The following is a 24,464-nucleotide window of genomic DNA, read 5'->3' on the forward strand; positions in this document are numbered from 1 at the left end:
CTGATATATATACCTTGATTAAATGAATGAATAAATTCTTTCTAAAGATGAATCCACAAATACTTCTACATTATCCCTACAAATGAATTGTCATAGACTGTAATTAAACACCTTTGAATGTCTTCATATTTTCAGTCTAGACTAACACTTGATTTTATTGATTTGGTATGGATTTGATGTTTCACAACTCTTGGCCCCATATTCTTTAATGATACCCAGAATAGATAGACCTATATATAAATTGTTTCATGTTGTTAAATAAAAACAATATTTGGAAAATGCTGCTTCATAAGCAGCCAAAACCCTTTTGATCAGGAGCATTCTGCCAAGCCCTCATGGAAGTCATTATCATTAGCATCATCACTGCCTTATTATCTTGCTTCTTAAATTATTTCTCAGTAGCCTAAAAGTATGCTCCAGTGCCCACCATTTCTATATGGGCTATATGAACTCCATATAGTCTAATCCCTAATATACATTCTATCCTGCTTCTCTAATCATCTTGGTATTTTAAGAAAGTCTGCATTTATTGTAGGAAAAAAAAACTCTAGGAATTTTTGTAGGTAGATTGGTAGACTGTCTGGGTTGCACCAATCCAATATGGGAATGGCAGCTATAGTTTTGGAGCAGATTATGGAAGTTACCTCACTTTATATGAAGTGACTTTTGTTTCTCAGGGATACACCAGGCAGAAGTCCAAATTTGGACCACACATTCTGCTAAATATGACCCTGTAAATATCGTGCAATAAATAGCATGTGATACATGCACAACATAAAATATGTATACTCAATACCTCATAATCCGTCACTCATTTTAATTACCTTGGGTCTTGAAACTTTTCAGGATGCTTGATGAAAATGCAAATATTTGTCTGTCTGATTTGTCAGCTCAAGCTTTAAAGGAGATAAGCACTGATCCTCAGGGACAAGACCTGGAGGGTGGGGAAACCAAGGGGCTCCTAGAAGGAATAGGTGGGCTGTGTGAGATGGGGAACCACAAGAATGAATGCTGCAGCCATCTTCCTCAACAGAGTGACAGCAGCCCCAAGAGGGGTTCCCCTAGCCATAATTTAGGAAATATCCTCCATTCCATTATATATAAAGCATATATATATAAAGCATATATATCTCCAAATCTCACAAACTGTAAAATCCAGGACTAGCAGATAAATATTATGTAAAAATTCAGACAATCTTAAAATATGTATGGAAAGAAAACATTCTTTTCTAACTAGACTTATTCTATTTTCAAGTCTAAAATAGGTACATTGAAAATGTTGAATTTTACCTGTACCCCGTGATCCTGGAAAACAGTATAGGTTAAGAAACCCCCAGCCTTTGTTTTACTAACCAAGATCGCCTTAATTTAGTCCTAACTTTTCTGAGTTTAGACAGCTTCTCCTTGACTCCAGGCCCTTGGTTCCCTCCCCTTGGCTCTGACATAATCCAGAAAGAATGTGCTGCACCTGCTCCACCTCCACAGAAAGCTCAGAAGACACCTCCATGTGACATACCCATCCTGCCACCTGACCTCCCCTTCTGGAACTCTTCCATCAGCTCATCGCAGTCCTTAAAAACTCTCCTGCCATTTGCAGGAGGGATGTTGAACACCCTCTCCCCGCCATTGTGATAGCCTTCTGGGCTCTGTCTATATATATCACAACAGATTTCTTGTCTCTATCCCTCTATTACATAAACCTTCTGTTCTCACACACACACAGTAGATTCTGGTCTCTCTCTACTCTCTGTTGCATAAATCTTTATAGAATAAAGTCATATAGGATGAAGTCAACCCTGCTTGATTATCTACGTCTGGTGCAATTTTTGCTCTGTCAGTTAGCAGTTACATGACTCAGCTCCCCAAACCTGGTGATGTGCAAGGATTTCCTTCCCCAGCTCTCCAACAGAGAGACGGGACATGGTGCTTTTTCCCTCAAGCTTTCTAGATCCAGAGATTAAGTGAGATGTCCCCTCTCTTGGCTCTCTGGACCCTAGGTTTGCACGAAGAAATTACTCTACTGGAATTCTTTCCTGGTCCCTTTAAAGTTACTTTTTTTTTTTTTTTTTTTTTTGCTTAAGTATATGTAAATCCCATGGATAACTTAATCTGTCAGAGGACTTTCTCTCCTTTTCTTCCTTTCTTCCCTGCTGCCTACATCATTAGTAATTATGATAGTAACTCACTTCAAAATCTTCAGAAATGGAAAAATTTTACTAAAGGCAGCTTAGAACTTTGAGAAACTGTCTCATCTAAGAATTCTCCCATCCCATCACACTCTGCTCCTTCTTTCTCCTTTTAATCATTTCATATGTCCCCCTTCAACCCCTTTTTCCCTTCCACCCCTCTATTCATCTCTGCCAGATCATTCCCTTCCCACTCCACTCCCCCATCGCCCTATTGTTACTTGAGCTTTAGGCCCACTCTCCCCTTTGGAGGCTCGTGAGGGGCTTGGAAACCCCAACAACAACCACCTTGAGCTAAAACACTAATTGCAGACAGGTTGTATGCTTTATCTACTCAGATGGGCTTTGGAAACACCCAGAGGGCCACTTGGTTTCTCCTCAGTCCTTTACCCAAAATTTTGCCCACAGTGACCATAAAATTCTACATCATGGCAAAGGTTATCTTCACATTATCCTCTACAGTTATTGGTGAAGGTGCTTCATCCTTTACCCTGAACAGGTAACCTTCAATTGTCCCATCCACAGAAACATAGTCCTGGTAAAAATGTGAAGGTGGGCGAGATCAAGGGCCAGGTCTCTTACATAAACTAGTAAATTCTGAATTCATGTGTTTATGTTAGATTAATTTTAGAATTGAAGTTCAATTCCCTATTTGTGTCTGTCTATATGTTTATGTGTACACATGTTATGTATGTATAACATTTTTCTACTTCCAGATGATGTTAACAAATTAATGTTTAAATTCCCTTAAAGGAGTCTTATTCTAATTGGCTTAGAAATGAATACTTTTTCAATTAAATATTAAAATCCCAGAAATTAACGTCTAATTAGAACTTCTATTTCTTCCTATGTATATATATATAAAGTATCCTTATAAAAACCAACCCAAATGCTTTTTTTAAAAAAAATTCAAGTCACATAATTTAGGTAAATCTTTGGCAAAAGGGTCTAGTTTAATATTGTGTTTTTTATAAAAAGTGATGTCTTCTAAGTTATCATTGTTAAGTACAATAGAAGAATATAAGTTTATTCTACTCATGTATGTTCTTCCTAAACTTATACAGGTTTCCTGACAAGATAAGTTAGCATTACATCTGCTAGATCCCCAAGATGATAAAATATTTAAATTTGTGTTTACCCAAATGGAATCATTATAGTGATAAACTTTATTTACACACTAGTTATGTTTTATGCCAACTTAATGAGTTTCCACTATCTTTTTTGGTAGCTCAAAACCTTAGGCTTATCCTTAGTTAAGTATATAAGGTATAAAGGATGTGTTTTTGACAAGATGAAAGAGTAATCTTGTCCTAAAGTGAAATGACTGGTTATTCCAGAATGAGAAGAAGAAAAATGTAGGACAAAACTTGAATGGATATGGAAAGTTGTGAAAGTTTAGGGAGAGGAATTTTATATGTCATGGTCAGGGCTAACTAAGATGTGCTAAGTTAATTTACAAAATTTTTAAAGAGCTCTTGTATCAAACAATATACTCATGCAAAATTATAATTTGGTTTTCTGTTTGTTAAATGACAAAGTTTCTTGGATTATTGGTCTGTTTTTAATAAGATAGCATAAAAGCCTTCTCCTTTATGATTAATCTGTCTAGAAAGCAATGATACTATATCTTATCAGAATAATTCCCTGTGCTTTATGTTGACTTTGTCATGTCCTTTATTATTTAAGAGAAATGTCTTCTTATAAAATAACTAAGGTTTATTTTTTTTTAAAGAAAGGCAAATCCTCTTTTATAATCAATATGGCTAAATAGGAAGCCAAGTATTATTTAACAGTGACCCATGATACTATTTAACCACATATCCAAACCTTCTAACAAGTTTTGATATTTTGCTTTCCAGACATTAAATCTTCCTGAAATCAGCCTTAATCTCTCATTTGCTTGACTAAACTTTAGACAGACTTCTCCTTGACTTTAAGCCCATTACCTCCCCCACTTTGATCCTTGCAAAATACAAATAGAATATTTCCCATCTGACTTGAACAATAAACTCAGAAAGTTGCATAATGCTATCAACACATACCATTGCTTGAAATGATATCTCCTTGATTTCAAACTATCTTTGGGACTTTCCAGAGGACCCCTGGAAAACAGCAAAGGATATTTCACCTTGAAAAACAGAGGTGCTAGAAATAGTTAGATGTGTTTGATATGTTATGAGTTCCATGGGAAGCACTGTCAAATCAGAGATGTTTATCTTTCCTTGGTGAAACATTTATATGTTTCAGAAACTCTGTGAAATTCCTACAGATTTGCCAATATCCTCACCATCACCTGGTACTGCTCTGATATTAGGAAACAAAAATATAGTGTTACTCAAAATGTCAGTTATTCTTAAGTAAAATATTGCATTCCACAGAAAAAACAAAAACAAAAAGAAAAATGTCCTTCTCAAATGCGTTTTTTTTGTAATGAACACTGTTCTGGCTTGCTAATGCTGCCATTATGCAAAATACAAGGAATGGATTGGCTTTTATAAAGGGGATTTATTAAGTTACAAATTTACAGTCTGAAGGCCATGAAAATGTCCAAATTAAGGCATAAACATGAGTATACCTTCACTGGAGAAAGGCCATTGGCATCCAGAAAACCTCTGTTAGCTGGGAAGGCACGTGGCTGGTGTCTGCCCACTCCCAGGTTGCATTTCAAAATGACATTCTCCAAAATATCTAAGCATCAGCATCAGCAAAATTCTGCTTTCAAGGGTCATCTCCAAAGTCTCTCTTAGCTGCAGCACCAAGCTCATTCTATCTGAGCTCATATAGTGCTCCAGTAAACTAATGAGGACCCATGCTGAATGGGCAGGGCCACAGTTCCATGGAAATTATCTAATCAAAGTTATTACCCCCAGTTGGGTGGGTCACATCTTCATGGAAATAACCTCATCCAAAGATTCTAACCTAATAAACACTAATATGTCTCTTCCCACAAAATTGTATTAAAGAACGTAGCATTTTGGGGGACATAATAACCCAAACCAGGCAAACCCTGACAAAATCTATCACTTTTGTAAAAGAGTACATTAACCCCAGTCATTTTAAGTTCTTTTGTCATCCACAGGTATCTTGTTTTACTCTAAGGTGTCACTGAAACACTTGCAATCAGCTACAGGGTAGAGTGCTTCCCTTCAACCAAAAGGACTGTCTAAGATCCAAGGAAAGGACTGTGCCAGGTACTTTGGGACATTGACTTCTAAGGACATTGCTTAGGTAACTTTGAGACCATACTAAGGGACTCAGTTAGGATTTCCAGAACTCTAGTGGAGAGTGTGATGGGTTCCTGAGAGTGCTAGTACAAGACTGAGAGAAATAGGGATTAATTTCCTAGGACTGAACAAACTGATGGAGAATGATTATTACTGATTGTGCCAGTTTGAATGTATTATGTCCCCTAAAACGTCATTATCTTTGATGCAATCTTGTGTGGGTGGACATATTAGAGTTGAGTGGATTGTAATTCTTTGATTGAGTGTTTCCATGGAGATGCGACCCACCCAACTGCGGTTGATAACTCTGACTGATGATTTCCATGGAGGTGTGGCCCCACCCACTCAGTGGGCCTTGATTAGTTTACTGGAGCACTATATAAGTTCAGACAGAAAGAGCAAGCTTGCTATTGCCAAGAGGAACACTTTGAAGAATGCACTGGAACTGAGAGAGGAGCTTCAGCTTACAGAGACATTTTGGAGATGGCCTTTGAAGGCAGACTTTTGCTCTGGAGAAGCCAGGAGAGGACAAGTGCCCCAAGGGCAACTAAGAGTGACATTTTTGAGGAGCTGAAGCTTAGAGAGGAATGTCCTAGGAGAAAGCCATTTTGAAACCAGAACTTGGAGCAGACACCAGCCACATGCCTTCCCAACTAACAGAGGTTTGATGGACAACACTGGCCATCCTCCAGTGAAGGTATCCGATTGTTGATGACTTACCTTGGACACTTTATGGCCTTGGGACTGTGGCTTTGTAACCAAATAAACCCCCTTTGTGGAAGCTGGTCCATTTCTGGTATTTTGCATCCCAGTGGCATTAGCAAACTGGAACACTAAGGAAGTCTGTCTTCCCTCTGTTAAGAATCCTGACACCAAAACAGCTGACCTTTGCCACCACCTGCCAGTAGATGAGTCAATTGTTTTGTAGGAAAAACATCAACTAGAATCTTCAAGAAACATATTTCTTAGGACTTGCTTCACCCCAATCATATCTGTGATCCCCCTGAGTTGTTCTGTGATGAATGAATATCATTCATCTGAACAAAAAGGGGGACTGACAATGTTGGATTTTACATGAAACTTCTGATCCTGGAAACTTGCAGGTAAAGAAATCTGTCACACAGTGTGTTACTGTCCAAGACAGCCTTAACTTCCTCTTAACTTTTCTAAAGCTTGAGCAGTCTTCTCCTTGACTCTGGGCCCCCAGCCTCCCTCCCTTTGGCCCTACAGAATCCAGATAGAACCTGTTCCCCCTGCCTCCACAGTAAACTCAGGGGATAACTCCATGTGATGGACCCAGCCCACTGCCTGACCGCTCCCTCCAGAGCTCTTCCACGAGCTCATGCCAGGCCTTAAAAGCTCCCCACCCTCTGCTTCAGGGGACTTGAGCCCCCTCTCTCTCCCTATTGTGATAGCTTTCTGGTCTCTTTCTCCCTATTGCCATATCCTCTGTTCTCTTTCTATATATACCACAATAGATTTCTTATCTCTCTCTCCCCTCTTTGAAAGGGTAAGCTTTGATGGAAGTAATCTTTTTTCTGTTTATCATTGTCTGGTACAATTTTTTCTTTGACATTATATTTTAGATATTAATCCTTCCACAGGGAAGAGTGAGTTGTGAATACCCCTTTAATCCTGTGCCTTTTACTCATCCTTCCAAGACCTGTTGCACTCAGCTCTTGGACAAGTTTTGGTTTAGACTCTTAGTGTTAGTCAGTGTTTTCCCAAGTGCCCATTTGACATTTTTCACTATGAGGTTTTTCTATTTTTTTATTTTTTGCTGTTTCAGCCATGAAAATTAAGTTCAGGAGTAAATAAAAATTGTTTTTGACAATATGGCCTGGCATGTTTGAAGCATGGAATGAATATTCATTAATTATTATCCACTTGGTATCAATAGGTGAGAATGGCTTTGTTGGAGATCAACCCAAGTTTGAATAGATAACAGTGCTAAAAAGAAGTTTGAAAACAGCTCAGAAAATATTAACTTTTGGGGCTTTCTTAATAAGTGTCTGACCTTTATAGATGTAACAGACTGATTACTGAAGAGCAAATAGGCTTTTCTATATCCCAGAGATCTTTGGTATTAACTTTTCTATCACAATTTCTATCATCAGAGAGTTAGTATTTTGTTTTAATTGATCCAGGAGATTTCTCAATTGCTGTGAAGTTAGGGATTAATAATTGAGGAGGTAGGGATAAGCTATTTGCCCTTTATTTTCCCAGGTGAATTTTTAAAAAATTGCTTTTAAAAGTAACAAGGTCTGAAAAGTCAGAGGAAGGTATAAGAAATGTCACAGAGAAGTCAGTAGAAAGATTGATATAAAAATATTCCTTTTGCTCTTTCCATTAAACTCCCCAATGAATATGTGCCTGTGCCTTCTATAAATTAGTGATAAATTATATCTATTGGGGTTTAGGTAGTAGAAGCAAAAACTTTGAATCAGCTGCAAAGATATCAGATACATTACCTTTTCTCTGTGTCACAAAATGGGTCAAATATAGCAGAGTAAAATCTCCTTATATTTTTTCATGGATGATTCTCTCTCTCTCTCTCTCTCTCTCTCTCTCTCTCCCTCCCTCCCTCTTTCTCTCTCCTAGTTATAAGAACTGTCATTTTACTGGACAGTTATACCAGACATTTGCACTATATTCAAGTTAATGGAAGGAATCTGAAATGACTTTTGAGCAAGAAAAGGCATCAGTTATGTTACAGATGGATTGGGAAGATAGACTGTTGAGCTGGTCAACAGTGGATTGATCTGTCAATCATGTTTAATTTTCATGGAAGGGAAATTAGTAACCAGAAATCTAAATCATCTTCAAGTGAGGATAACAGAGATTATCACCTTTGTCCGAGGGCAGATGTAACTCTGGTACCATGTGTGTGTGAGTGTATGTTTGTCTGTGAGTGTGTGTGTGTGTGTAGCATATATGCTATATGGTACCTTGTGTTTTTTGTTGGCTTGTTTTACTGTTGTTTGTATGTTTGTTTTAGAATGTTTGGAGTGAATATTGGTAAAAGAAATCAGTTGCATTTCCAAGTGAAAATTACATGGTTTTAAGGAAGAGCAATGCATATGACATTCACCCATTCAATAATAATTTATTAGGCACTTAATATTTTTAGCCAGTGACTTCTGCAATCTCCATTACAATACAGGAGAAGATTTTGATCCAAAATTGTCATAACACAGTCAAGAGATTTTGTTTGTTAATAAATGTTTAACGAATTCACATGTGCCACCCAGATCTCATAAATGGCAGGATATTTGGTGAGCTCCATGAAAGTCAGTAGCAGTTCCCTCCAAGAAATCGTTCCAAGACCAGCACTGCTCCAGGAACAGTTTGATATGGGTCTGCAGTGCAAGAAGTATGGCATTGTGAGTAAGGGTTTAGTAACCACTATAGCAAAGGGATTTTGCCACAACACCCAAGCATTGGATAACTTTTCTTGTAAATCACTTTTACTGTATTTTACAAATGATCGACTAAAATTAAAACAAAAACAAAACAGCAAAACAAACAAAACTTGTCCTCCAAAAGAAAGTCTGAGAAGTTTCAGACCCCAGGATCTTGACTTAATCTCTTTCTTAGTATCCTAAAAAGATGTTTTGCTTGCTAAGTAGACCTTTACTTAAACCTCACAGCTTTCCTAAGGTGATTCCTTTCTCATTTTTTTGGTTTAGTTATATTGCCACTTTTATCCTTAAATACTGAAGGGAGATGTTTACAGTTTGTTTGCTCAATTAAAAAAAGGATCTTTTTCATCTCTATATTAATATAAAACTAAATAATATACAGCATTTGGTATTGAGGAAACGGTCTGTATAGATTGTGAGCTTTATATTAAGCCCAATGAATTTGAAACATGTTAAATTGCACTTGGAAAGTTATCATTCTATGTATATGTGCTATATTCCACAAATAAATAAATAAATAAATAAATAAATAAATAAATAAATAAAATGTTATGGGTATTCCTGAATAACTGAAGGGAAAATTGGGACTAAAGCATGACATTTGGTGCTACATGAAAGATAAACTTGCATGCCTTTTTAAAGCCTCTTTCGTGATGGGTCTTAAGTGTAGAACCTAGGCATGGGGGTAGGGGGAGGAGGAGGGCAATTCCAGGCATCATATTTCTTATTGGATTGAATGTTAACCTTACCAGTATCAGGACTAGAGACGATTAAGCCCCCAGTAGCCCAGAGGGCAGAGGCTGGGACTAGGCTAAATCCCTGATTACCAGTCACCCAGAAACAGCACATACAGTGCAGCAAAGAAGGCATCACAGTAATACTTAAATATATTTAAAATAATATTTAAAATCAAATCTGTGGAATAAGGTGAGCACAGAAAGGAGAGGAGAAAATGCAGAACAGGTCAGTACTTATGGAGGAAAGAGGAAAGCTGGGAACTGGACATTTTGGGGGAATGAATGAAAGGTGGAGAAAATACTTAGGAACAAGGCTAAGAACCTTGAACAGACAGAGTTGTCCTTCCAATCTCAGAGTAAGGTGTGGGCTTGGACACATTAAGAAAGCCAAGAAGCCAGACTGAGTCTGTGCCCTGTCTAATGACTTTATGGTCTATAGTTTTTTATGATATTTTCCTTATTTCTAAACACTGGTTCCTGGGCACACCAAGCGAACATGTTTATTATCTTCCTGCTCTTTGCTCTATTCCTGTACCTCACCCTTAACCCAACTCTGCATGGAGACACTCTGCGATGCTCCCTGGCTCTGCTTCTCCCAGTCTTAGACTGAAACTTCTATTCACTGCACCTGACAGCTGTATGAATGGCACCAAGTAGTTCAGGGAAGGAGAAGGAAAGAAAATCAACTCTACTTAAATAAAACTCAAGTTTATCATAGGATGAGAAATAGCTGAAGTTATCACATGCAATATCACTTTATTCTCTAAGCAGAGAAATTAAGGTTTGATTTTTTAAAAATACTTAAACAGGAGGTGAAACAGTTCTAATAAGAAGCAAGTTGTGCATTGACCACTCTTTAGTGGTTCTGTTATGTATAGATTCCCTATCAGCCTGCTCACACTGTCCTGTACACCTGGGCTCTTCGTACAATGCAGATTATTTTATAGTAGCCCTGAGGTATATCCTGTGATTCTGCTTTTCCAGCACATTCCCAGGAGATGTCAATCCACTGGTCTCCACACCACACCATCAGGGTTGGGGGTGTTAAACCAACATGCCTGTCTCAACCTTTGCAGGGAAGCCCCTGCAGAAAAAAAGTAATTCACAGCCTCCATTCTAGGCTCTCTGTGCAAGCTGTTTCTCACCTCTGCTTTTATTCTTTGTCTGCTACCAGCTGGCTCCTTCTCTAATCTACCACTTTGCCAGTTGTTTCAAACTTGTCAGCATTCTGGTCTTCAGCATTACCAACCATAGCAACTGCTACTGTTACCAAGCAAAGGCTTGCTGATCCACATGCACAGAAGTCAGTGACATGAAATTGGGATTTTGAGAGAAGAGCTTTAATGTGAAGTTGACTGGCAGGGAGACAGGAGGCCAGGCTCAAATCTCTCCTTGAGTTGGAAATGCTTAGGGTTTTTTATGAGATTAAACAAAGGGAGGTGGGGTTGGTGATGAAATCTAAATGGATATACTGTGACCTGTTATGTACATATTCAAATCAGGGAAGTAAGTGGGCTACTATGATTGGTTGTTTCTTTCAGTTACTGTTTGTAGGGAATAAATACAAATCTGAGAAACTCTTAAGATAACTGGGATAGACATTATCTAGCTATAAATGAGGGGAATGGGAAATACCTAGTTATAGCACAGTTAAAAATCATTCAACTACAATAACAAGGAAAAAGTTTGATAAATCATAGGCAGTAGTTTCAGGTTTTTTGCTTCAACACCCAGCAGCAACTGTTCAATGATTTCAATGCCCCCTCCCCCTCTGTTATTCTTGTTCTTTCCTCAGTCTTGAAAGATTCAGGGAAATAACTGCTCTGGTTACGTAAGGCTGGAGAAGGATGCTGATATCATGGGGTAGAGGAATAGAATTGGTTTGCTTGCAGTTGAAGGTGTTCATGAGTTCCTGGTTGTCATTCTTGGAAGGATGGTACCCCCGGGTTTCGGTGTTTAACCAACATAAGAATAATAAGGATGCTTTAAGTCCCTAAAAAATAACTTAGCAAGCAAACTGAAAATTATAAGTCCAAATAAAAGAAGTAGACGGATCATGATTAGTGGATTTACAAGAGAATATAACCATGTCATGTTGGGGAAATAACTTTTCTCAGATTCCAGATAGATTGCAGGGTGTTGATTCTATGTAGCCATGTTGGCTGGTTCATGGTTTCTGGATGTCCCTAGGGTTTTCACCAATATTGTTGCTTGGTGGTGGTTTGTGATATCTGGCTGAAACCTCCATAAGAATAACCTCCAGAATGACTTTCTGACTCCATTTGAAATCTTGTAGCCATAAAAACTTTATCTTGTTTTATTTCTTTTAACATTTCCCCCTTTTGATATAGATCTTTCTCTGAAAGCATCACAGATAAACATTTGATATTAATAACTCAGTGTTGGAGGCTCATTCCTGGGAGTCATGTCCCATGTGGTGGTGGTGGTGGGGGTGGGTAGTGAGTTTCTTTGCAGCATTTGGCTTAAAGAGAGAGACAGACAGAGAGAGAGAGAGAGAGAGAGAGAGAGAGAGAGAGAGAGAGAGAGACTACATTTGAACAATAAGAAAGTTTTCAGGGGGTGACTATTATGGATTAATTATAACTAGACTTAGTTTTGACTCATGCATTAATTATAATTAGGCATAGTTTCATCATTACAGAAGTAATTTTTGTAAGTACAAGCCTCAAGATTGAGTGCTTGACTCATTAGTATATTTCTTTTTATGAGGCAAGGCTCATGTTCTAGAGTTTATTTTTATGAGTTCCCCTGTTATAAGTTTAGATGTGGATGATTTATGTTTCCCCTAAGTGTGGATTTTAGAGTTGGACCTTGCAAAGTTCTTTGATAACAGTTTCAGTGAACTGGGAGTTCCTATTCCTTGAGAGAACAGAAGGACATTCCCAGGTGGGGACATTTAATAGTTCCATGCCTGCCTTCCCTAGTGCCTGAAGGGACTTCACAAATACTTTTTCACATTTTATGCCCAAATCCTTCTGAAAAGCATCAGAGTATTATATCAAACTGTTCAGAATACCAAGATCTCATCCTGTAGTCTAGGTTTCTTGTCAAATAAAGCTGAATTAAGTTGTTCAAATAAATTCATCAGACAGATTAAATCGGATAGTGTGCCACAAAATTTAAATTTTGGACAAAATAAATCTCTTTTCCTTTGGTCTCACACAGAAATTAAAGTCCCAAAATAGTGACACCCTCCACCTTGTATTTTGATTCATTTTTAGTCCTAACCAGATCAGCCCCATTCACATATCCAATTGAAGCCTGATGTTTTTTTCAGCTTTTTAAATAGCTGCTGTATAGAGTCATTTTTTAGAACTAATGTAGCTCCTTCCAGACCTCCAGACCTAGAGAACTCCAAGTCCGAGTCTCAAGTGTCACCATGGCACCCAAAGTTCCAGGGAGCTATCAGGTCACACACAAATTGCAAAATTTGGAAATAATAACCAAAGCCCAGGAACAAATTTGACTGCTGCAAGAGTTTACAATCCAGGCCCTAATTCCCTTATGAGCATTTTCCAAATGAAACTATTTCCAGAAACAAAAACATTTGATAATTAATTTATGTTCATCAACCATAGAGCATAGCTGAAGATTTTTCCAGTCTCACCTTTACACTTTTACCAGGGTTGGATTAATTAAAAAGTAGAACATAATTTGTGTACTTGCCTTGCTTCTTTTGAAGATGAAGTTCTGAACTGTACCTGACTACATGTACTTTCAGAGAAGAATCAGAATAAAACAATGTAACTGATAAGGAAATTTGATTGTTTCTGTGATGTGTAATTTTTTTAATAACTAAAAATACGACCATCAATATTATATTATCTTCTGATATCATGCAAATCCGTACAAGGACATTAACATGAACAGTGAGAACATTGTCAAGTCTCTAGGAATTTTATATAAGCCTTAAATATTTATATGAACATTTCACTCATGCAAATTCAACCAAAAAAGTTTAGAAAATCCCTTTTAATTTTAATAACACTTCCCATACAACTCATAATATATAAAATTAACCCAACTATTTTTATCACCTCATTCTCACAAGGTGAAAGAACAAATCTTTTGAAACCATTTGAAACAAAAACTGTTAGGTTTGAACATTATGTTAAAGAGAAAAATGGTTCACTGTGAAAAAATATTTGGTTCCCTATTTAACTAAAGTGACAATAAAAGAGTAAAATAGGGGTTACGATGATTGTTAGAAAAAGATTTAGTTCCTTTTAAAATGATGAGACTTGTGTTCCAAAACAATAAAGGATGATAAGGTTAAGATAAACATCAATGCGAGTATTCTTTTGATATGACATAGAATCTTTGTCTTCTAGGCAGAATACTCAGATGGTTAAGAAAAACTTTTTATAACCTCTCACCAAGATCATACCAATAAATCAAGAAAAAATCATTATCTTAACAGAGTGAAAGCCAAATTTTAATTTTGTATAAATACACAGTTTGATAGGAAATCTCTAAAAAATATAAATTATCTCATCAAATCTATTCAGCATTGACAAGGGAAAATAAAATTCATTTCCACAAACCCTTCACTACTTTCCATATCCACCCAGGCTTTGTCTTATACATTCTTGCTTCTCATTCTGGGAAAGCCAGTCATTTTACTTTAGGACAAAAACACACTCTTTTCCTTAACAAAGCACATCTGCATAGTTTACATGCTACACACCTTATACTTTACATGCCTACATCCCTTAAGTTATTAAAAAGTTATTTGAAACTGTTTTCAAACATCCTACAAAACAGTTATTCTTAAAATAAAGTTTGTAAAAATAACTCAATTTTGTTAAACACGAATTTGCATTTTCATCACTTTAAGGATCTAAAAGATAGGATGCTAGCTTATTTTATCAGTATACCTGTAGAAACATACCCAGGTAGAATAAAATTGTATGGTTGCATTGCACTTAACATTGATAGCTCAGAGGCAATAGCTATATTAGGGGATAGTTTTCAGAAATATTGCTTTCTTCAGTTCATCATTTTATCAGTATTTCAGTGAGATATATTTTGAATAATTTTCTAGAGGTAAGCAGGGAGGACTGGTTTAAAACCATGATTGAATTGCAGGCTTATAAAATCAATCAGCATTTTTTCATTCTTTTTTAATATTTCCAATAGAGTTGTTTGATTCAAAAGTCATCCTAGAAACACTAATAGGATTAGAATTTTCCCTGCATTTTTGCAGTTATATTTGCCTCATGGTTATCAGATTTTTCCTCCACATTTGCCTAACAATGACAAGGAATTTTAATGACAGCCAAAACCTTTGATAACAGTATAGTATACAGTAATTTCCTACTGCAAGAATTTTTTTTTTAATTTTTTTTTCTATTGGAGGTTTAGAACCTCTTTGTTTCCATAATATCCTAAAATTATGAATAACCCCAAAAGCATACTGACTTTCAGACTCTGGAAAATATACGATTGTTTAATCTTATTCCACGTATAATCCAGGAAAATCTTTCTGGAGCTCTCAAGGACATTTACTTTTACTTACTGGACCTTTTGAAATCTGGCAGTTGGACTTTATTCAATCACCCCCATCCTTTTGTCTTCTGTGGCTACCTTTGAAAAGATATTAGAAAAGATAATTCCAAGCTGGGAAATTACAGGACAAATCATGCAAAACATGATCTATTCTGCAAAATCCCCTGTCCTTATCACTGCTAATCTCCAGGCCCAGTGGAAAGAATTTTTCAATCAAACCTACACCTCTGGGTTTTCTCCCACACTGAACCCTTCCCCCACAGCTGTCTTAACTGGTTCACTCTGAGTCCGGGGTTTAAGAGGCCATGGAGGCAGGGATAGGTGAGACAGAGAGAATTCAGCCTGGACTGTTGAATTTGGTTTTAAATGAGGGGGTGGAACTTAGGACAGATAAGGTGGCCCTAGTATTGATCAGACCCATTTTGCCTTCATTTTAATTGTTTCCAATTATTAGATTTATTTCACCTGAAGATGTGTGCAGAAAAGTCTGCTGTTTCCAGAGGCAGCCCTGGCAGTTAAACTGAAAAGCACTTTGCTTTCTCAGAGGGCAAGGAGTTTTGGGGGGCACGCTGCTGCCTTCAGGAAGGTCCAGGCAGTTTCTTTGCAATGTCCAGGTTGGTTACAGTAATTACAAGTAATAAGGCCCTGAGCCCTGGTGTCTAGGTGTCTCTTTTTAAGGGGGGTGTTGGGGTGGGGGGCGGTGTTGGCTATTTAGCTGCTATTTTAGCTCGGGAGGACTTTTTTCTCAGTTTTTTTTTTTTTTTTGTATTTTTTTGTTTTTATTTTTGTTTTTGCCTTACAAATAGTTCTGTCTACTCAGATTTCTGCATGACTGTCACCAGCAGTCCTATAAATTAATTGGTAAAGGTCTGAGTATCCAGGCTCATAAGTCTGCAATAAGATTGAAAATTTTGCAAAGCCCACTGAGACTTGAGAGGATTTGGGAACTCTTATTACTCTAGAAGGGGAGCTAGGCTAAGCCAGAGCAGAGGAGGAATGCAGAAGGAGATCAAAGGATGCTAGAAACTCATCTACCCCAATTTCTGAGACTCTAGGAGTACTCATTTATAAATATATATGAAAGTGCTTGTTTATCTGTCAGCAATTTGTATCAAGCTCTTCTAAGAATTTTTTATTTGCTAATTTAGTATTACTGTCCAGAGGTAGGAAAATAAACATCAAACAAACAAACAGACACAAATAGAAAAGCCTTTAGCTTCAATTTACTCATGAGTCAGACACAGAAGCACAGAAACATAAAACTTATTAAACTATAATTTTTACTTCTTCTGTAAATTCTTATTCTGATACTAAGACATAAAACATTGAAAACATGGGATTTAATTCTATTTTTCTACCCTGTTATAGTACAAGTCTAATTGCAATATGATATTACAATTAAAAGATCCATTTTCTGGCCATCGTTCCCCAGATTCCAATTTATACTGGGGCCTGGCTGTGTTACCAAGGAATATCATCTTTTTCTTTTTCATTGATTTGTAACTAAACTTAAATCAATTATCCAGAATACATGCCAAGGAACTGCAGACAGATGTTCTATTAACATTTCCCATTGTTGTAATTATCCAGTGCCAGTAGAAGATTTCCTGGGGTAGATCTGCCTAGCAGGACTTGAACCTGACTTCTAACCCGTGTCAGCTTACCCAGAACCAGAACCAGGTAATGACTATCCAGGTTAGTCCAAGAGCTTCTCAGGCCCACGTTTATTCCCTATTAGCAGTAACTGAGAAAAACAACCAATCATAATAGGCCACTTACATCCTGAATTTGAATGTATGCATAACCAATCACAATGTGCCAATTTCAATTCAATCATCAACCCCACCTCTCCTTTTTTAATTCCATAAAAACAATAAGCACTTACAGCTCCGGGAGACAGATATGAGCCTGTCCTTCTGTCTTCATGCCAGTCGACCTGGCAATAAAGCCTTCTCTCCTCAAAATCCTGATATCATGGCATTGACTTCTGTGTGTGGGGCAGTGAGTCCTTGCTTGGGAACAATTTGGTGACCACAAAGGGACACTGAAAGTCCCCAGGTCCTTTCTTGCCCGAGGTACTACAACCCCAGTGGGGTGTGGGCTTCCCTCACTATTCTTAAGTGGTCTAGACAGCCACTTAAAAACGGCCACAGTTTTTTCTAAACACTCGACAATTGAATCCCCTTCATTCCCACTGGTACTGCAGGCATTATCTGGCTTCAAATGAGGGGCACAGGAAGTATCTGGTTACAGCTACAATAACAAGGGAAAAGGTTGATAAATCATAGGCAGTAGTTTCAGACTTTTAGCTCCAGTGTCATTGGCAACCATTCAACGATTTCACTAATAACAGGTACCAGTGCTTGAACACTGTGCAAAATCACTGTGCTATATGCTGTCCATATTGATTCTCTCTCCCCTCCTTCCCTGCTTTTATTTTTTTCTTTTCCATACGGCACATATTGTTTCATTGTGTATTTCTCCCCCAGGAATATAAAGTTCAGGAGAGTAAATCTTGATGTTTCATTTTAGTGTAGAACACTTCCAGGCACCTTAGTAAGCCATCAATAAATATTCTCCAAATGAAATGAAGAAATAAAAATGAGCAGCTCTGTGAATGAGAAAACTAAGCTTTAAATAATGCAAGGCACTGCTTTTGCAATAATTCTATCTTATTCCAAAATATCAAGCCCTTTCTGCTGTGCTGTAACTCATGTAATCCCACTTCCCGTCAAGGAGTTTGGTCCATCTCAAAACTGCTGATTCCTCCAAACCTAACCTACTGGTCAATAAAAACTATGGTCCTTAGTCGACTTCATGCAAGACTTCAACCCCATATATCTGGTGGACCACCTTTGGCATGATGTATAGGAGATGAAACTCCAGGCAGTGGCCTTGGAAATGGATCAGTATTTCCACTAGAGATTGGAAAAGTTACAACTGCCACCTGGCAGACTCTTTTTACTTCCTTGAGTATGGGTTCATTAACTGGAGGGGGGAAAATGACAGCTACTGCAGAGTTCAGAAAGGTAAGATGATAGGACAGCAAAAAGGAAATTGCATGTCACAATGATCATGAGAGAAGAGATACTTACCAAGAAAAGCAATGAAGCCAGAGAGATGGTCTTGGATTCCAATTCCAAACCTGATTTGATCCAAGTCTTCCTCCTAATATGGACTACCCCCTGGTACCTCCAGCTCCACATCCTTCTCCAGCTGAGGATTCCATGAGCTCCTAAGCATGAGTAACTTCAGTCTTTTTGAAGTGACCTCTTACATGAAACTCCAGAAAACATTTTCATTGAAGTCCTCAGGAGTTCTTTGAAGATTGTGGTAGAATATCTTTCTTCACTTTCTTCTTTTTCTTCTCCTGCTTCTCCTAGAACCACTTTTGAACATTGTTCATCCTTACTAATGCACTTAGAGTATTTTTTGTGTGTTTTTTTTCCTCTGATACATGTGTATCTTCGATCTTTAATTTATGCTGTGCTATCAAACACTTACCTAGAACACTTACCATGGTCATTTTTTAATAAATTAAAAAAAAATTAAAAAAAGGAAAAATTGTGTGAAATTAGGCTTGCACAGCAATGGTTTATTGGCAACGGAGTTTCCAGGTACAACATTATACAGCTTCTGGCTTCCTCTCTTCAGAGCTCACTCATAGCTCCATGATTTTATTGCACATGTACATTATGAATAGTCATTTCTTTGCCTCTCAGTGAGCTCCTAAAGGGCAGGGACTCTGCTTGTGGGATTACTGTCTCCCCAGTGTCCAGCTCAGTGTCTGCCCCATTCTAAGTGCTCAGTGAATTGTCAGGTTGTGATATCTCCTAAGCTGAATATGATGGTCTGAAGCTACATGTACCCCAGAAAAAGATCATGTTCTTAAAGCTAATCCGTTCCTGTGGATGTGGACCCATTGTGAGCAGGATCTTAAATTGAAATGTTACCTACCACATCCACGGGGGGTCTTAATCTGTTTACAGGAGTCCTTTATATGAGGATAAAAGACAGAAAGAAGACACAGAAAAAAGGCCAGAGAAGCTGAGAGAAGACACAGGAAATAGAGAGGAGGCCACTGAAGACAGAAGCTGGAAGCAATGAAACTTGGAGAAAAGACAGAGGCCAGCAGGCATTGCCATGTGCCTGGCCATGTGACAGAGGAGCTGAGGATCGCTGGTAGCTGGTTTTCTGGGAGAAAGCATTGCCTGTTGATGCTGTGCTTGTAAGTTAATAAATCCCCATTGTAAAAACCAGTCCATTTCTGGTATATCCATCAGCTTTAACAAATTAAAACACCGACTTTAAAGATTTGTTGAACCTACTGCACATATAGGAAGAAGAAGAGTGTGCAGAGATAAAAGATTCAGAAAAAGATGAATAAGACATGAAGGAGGAAAGAGATCCCCCAGAAAAAGTAGGCTAAATCTGTACAAAATATGGAATGTCATCATGTTACTTAGAAAGGGGGAAACAATAAAAGGGTCAGAAGAGGAACTGAAGGGCATAACATGGAAATGCATCAATTTAGCAAGGGAACCAAGAGAAGAGCAGAGGGACATAACATGTACACTCACTAGGAATCTCCACCATCAACAGAGCCTTAAACATCATGCATAGCCTAGGTGCAAAGGGCAAACACAAGCACATGTGGATGATGAGTGAAACTTGTTTGCCTAAAGAGACATTAGAGTTCAATGTTGAAACATATAATGTCAAGTTTATGCATCATTACTTCCTATCAAAATAATAAGATGCTTCTGCTGAAATTATGTGCTTTTTGGGGTATCTCATTCATTTATTCAAAAGATATTGAGAGCCCACACTATTCCAGGCACTTTCTCCATAGTGGAAATAAAAGGGTGGACAAAGTGTCAGAGCTTGCAGTTTTTCCAGCTCTTTGCAGTAGGAACTGACTCCATCAATAGATGCTTAGTAAGCACCAGCCATCCCAGGTCCTCAGATGACAGGGCTGAAGGACTTGGTCTACGTCCTCAAATCACTCACACTCTAGAAGGAAGGACAAATAAATGGTAAGGTGATTGCAGAGCAGAGGGGTTTAACCCAGCTCAGCCTTAGGAAACTGAGGTCGCTGCAGCCTTCTTGGCAGAGGATACACCTGAGCTGACTCTGGAAGGTTGGCTCGGTGCTGGCCATTCAGCTGGGGAGAGGAAGGTCTGGCAGAACAAAGGTTTCCAAGTCAGAGAAGCTTATATGTCTGACCTTTACAAAAAGTACGAGTTGAATATGAAATGTGTAATTTGATGGAAGAGTAAAGGGGCAGCTTCCTTTTGCTTGGTTTCATCTGTCTCCCCACCCTCTCTTTACCCTGAAGCCTGGTAGCAGAAGGTAACTCTGAGGTGCAAGGCGGGGGGTGGGGGTGGGGTGGGGGGTGTTTCTGCATGATGAAGATGTGCAGAAATTGGGATAGAATGAGGCACAGGAAGAATAGGAAAGAGAACGTCTGAGTATATTAATAAGTACAAAGTCCAGAGAAATCCAGTACAGCTGTGGATTTAGGAGGCTGAGTAGGCCATAAAAAGCTTAGCCATCTGTTTAAAAATAATACCTGGGATTTATAGTGCACATTGACCTCCAAAGAACCTTCCCTTGTATTTCCCCCCACTTCTCCATTCTGGGCAAGGGACATGGTGCCTGCCTAGGGGAGACCCTCCAAGGCTTCTCTGACCTTAGGTGAGGACAGAGAAAGAGATCACAGTGCCCCTGTCCATTTTCTACAACCTGAGAGTTTCCTTTTTTACTGAAGCTATAAGAGGAAGCTATAATCCCTGATGCATGCTACACACTATGCTAGACGCTTATGAAACATCTCATCCACAAAATAACCCCCTGAAATGTGAATTTTAGCCCCATGTCCCTAAATAGGCTCCTGAGAATCAGAAGAGCTAAGCAGCATGCCAGAGGCAACACAGCAGATGAATTGCTGAGTGAGGTCCTATATCCAGAATATCCAGAGAAGTCTGTATATTTTCCAACATAACATGCTGCTTCAACAAAAGTGAGGCCCAGGAATCTGGTGAAGACCATGGAACGTGCCAAATGGCTAAGATATAAGCAAAGATTATATGGCGATAATTTTTCCCCAAACCCTAAGACTTATCCAACATCAGATTTTCTTTGGAGGTATCATTATATAATAATCACGTGTATGTTTATGTGTGTATATGTGTGTATGTGTTTGTATATGTATCAATTTCTGCTGCACTCCCAGTCCTCTGGCTGATCAATCAAAGCCTGCAGAAAAAAAGGGCTCAGTTTGGAGAGTGAGAGAATAGTAAACGGAAGGTGCTCACCTTTGTATGACCCTAACTAGACCCCTCTTTGTGCCCTGAGCATACACGGGGAGAATTAGAATAACCTCAAATTCCAAAGACCTCCAGTAGCACAGATGAAAATCCTTGGGTAGGTTTCCTAGGGAGTTTGCATGTTGGAATGCATTAAATTTAAAAGGTGGCTGTAGAAATAACACCACCAAACTTAACATTACCTGCAAATTACTCTGTGAGTTAAATCAGCACTTTTCTTGTATTCAGTATATTATTTGAAGAGAGCCCATGCCCATTTGGAGCAACCCAGTAAATTTAATCAGTAAAGGTACCTTTTTAGGAAGACATAATATTTAAAGGCAAAAACATCAGTTTATAAATCAATGCACATTGATTTAAATGAGTAAGACCATTGCCCTCTGGTCAACCTCACTCAGAGGTTGGGTGGAGCAGTAACCCTTGCTTGGAAAGCTGTTCGCTCCGTATTTCTAAGCAGTAACCCAAAGGGGGATTCCTTCCAAAACTTAAATTACCTGCACGATCTTACAGTTGCAGAATTTATCCAGCTGCACCGTCTGTCCAAAGCCAAGTCAGAGAGGGGCAACGGGTATCATATATTGAAATGATGCTAATGATCTTGAATTCCAAAAACATTGGAAACATGTTGACAACAATTAGAATGAAAACACATTGAGAGAAACATGCTTTTTTAATAAGCAATAACGAGACATCCCTGCGAGGTTATGATATGAACTGGCTTGGTGCCAGCCAAGAGAGGCACTCCATTGATAAAAATATTGACGACTGGAGGCATAAAATCCCAAGGCAGGCACTGCTTTGGTGAGCATCAGCCACAGACAGGCTGGCACCCTCCAAGGCTAGGGGTGTGTTGCAAGACTCACTGTTGCCCTTGAACCTGCATGGCAACTAGCAACTGCTGCTGAAAGCTGCAGACGCTCCACAGACACCACATCAGAGCAGCTCCGGAGACCTCTCCAGTTCCTCACTGGATGAGCTCCTGGGCCTGCCTTGTCTTGCGGCCAATGGACTTAGAGTCTCTGTTATCCTCCACCTTTAGATGCATTTTTTGCTCTTTACCTGGTTATCGTGCGTTGGTTGTGTTGGCAGATTGTGGTTAAGTCAGCAAATAAATTGACTTGAGTTTCTGAACAATTGTCATGTTGAATTTGCTTTGGTTACTGACCCTCCTTGAGTCAGTACCTGGAAATGAGTCTCCTGTCTAGTGTCGCTTGCATCAAAAGAACAAAACCAGATTTTGTGAAGCAAAGCAGAACTTTATTCTTTGGCCAAACAGTGGAGAAAAATGGGCTCACTTCCTGTTCCAGTTTGCTAATGCTGCTGTTATGCAAAACATCAGAAATACATTGGCTTTTATAAAGGGGGTTTATTTGGTTACAGATTTAAAGTTCTAAAGGCCCCGAAAATGTCCAAATGAAGGCATCAACACAAGCATGCCTTCACCAAAGGAAGGCCAGTGGTGTCCGGAAAAACTCTGTTAGCTGGAAAGGCACCTGGTTGGCATCTGCTGATCCCAGATTGTGTTCCAGCTCCTCTCTCAGCTTCTGTGTGTTCCTCAAAATGTTGCTCTTGGGACATTTTGTCCTTTCTTAGTTTCTCTGGAGCAAACTCTGGGCTAGCAAAGTCTGCTTTCAGTGGCTGTCTCCAAAATGTCTCTCTCAGCTATTCCTTCCATTTGTGAGCTCTTTTATAAGACTCTAGTGATTAAATCAAGACCCACCCTGAATGGGCAGGGTCTATACCTCCACAGAAATAATCTAATCAAAAGTATTACTCACAGTTGTGTAGGTCACATCTCCAGGGAAACATCCAATCAAGAGGTCACACACTAATCAAAAAGATTAATCAATCTGCCCCCACAAGATTGCATCAAAGAATATGGCTTTTTCCTAGGGGCATAATATATACAAACTGGCACATCTCCTAAAGGCAACTTCTCATGGAAGGGAGGTGAGCAGTGCTCCTCTGTAGGGGTCAGGGGATGCACGTACAGGTGGCTGATGCAGGCAGGCAGTGGGCTTTCATCACTGGTTCTGATCATGCACAGAATGTGGTCAGGTTAACTATGGTCAACCTACACTGCACGTTTAGGAAACGGTGTCTAAATCCGACCCAGAGGTGGACAATTTACTACTATAATGAGCACAGGTAAAGAAAGGTCAAGGTTAGGAGCTCAGTGTACAGACTTTGGGAAGGGGATGTTCCCAGCTGAGGCAAGGCAGGAACTTGTGGCAGCAATGAGATGGGTTCCTGCTATTTCACTGATGGGGGACTTGGCGGTTCACTACAGAGAGAGATGGGGCAATGGCTGCTGGAGCTGCAGTTCTCAACAGCTGCTTGTAAGTGTTTGCTTGTGTTAATTTTCTGGAAATAAGCACAACTCAAGCAGAGACAGAAGTTAGATGGAACAACTTTTTTGATCAGACTTCATCCTGGTGACACTTTCAAGTGTGAATTTACTTTTGATTTCATCTGCTTGTAATTTGTTATGACAACTATGTCAGCATGACTGTGGACTCTGCCTGAAAAGAGCTTTGCTGGGGTCAACATGTTTTCTGCAATGAGATGCCACCATGGAAGATTTGAGCCATCTGCCTCAGGAAAAACAACCAAGGGACACTTTTGTGCAGCTCTTCTGCTTGTCCCCAGTGGACTCCAGATTTGTTCCCAGTGTGGTCCCGGATACTGGAATAGGGGCTTTACGATATTAATTTTTTAAATTTAATCCTTAAAATAATAACCCAGTGAAGTGAGTAGTGCCAGCTTGACAATGCAGTTAAGCACAGCCTCTAAATGCTAAAAGGGAACCCATATAGCCTGGTCTTTGAAGGGAAAGTTCTAGTGAAAGCTCTGCAGCATTGCAAAAAGCACATATTTGAACAATGAGGAACTGATGACATTGTAAAAACCCACCCCATAAGCTCCACCAAAATGTCTCCCACGGATCCCCACTTGTTCCAGGAAAAGATCAGCCACAGAAAACCCTCTGCCCCTAGCACTCACTAATCCTTCCTTTTTTTGAAATGTTCCCAAACTT

General features: G+C 38.9%; 1 long non-coding RNA gene across 1 annotated transcript in view; it reads right to left on the reverse strand.

The window, feature by feature from the left end:
• The window catches only part of LOC119544679, a 98,919-nt gene extending 81,843 nt beyond the window's left edge, over nt 1-17,076 (reverse strand). Inside the window, exon 1 of the long non-coding RNA XR_005218898.1 lies at nt 16,984-17,076. This is a non-coding gene — a long non-coding RNA (uncharacterized LOC119544679). The remainder of the gene's footprint in view (nt 1-16,983) is intronic.
• Between the last annotated feature and the right edge of the window lie 7,388 nt (nt 17,077-24,464).

This window comes from Choloepus didactylus, chromosome 9 (assembly GCF_015220235.1).
Source record: "Choloepus didactylus isolate mChoDid1 chromosome 9, mChoDid1.pri, whole genome shotgun sequence".
NCBI classification, from domain to species: domain Eukaryota; kingdom Metazoa; phylum Chordata; class Mammalia; order Pilosa; family Megalonychidae; genus Choloepus; species Choloepus didactylus.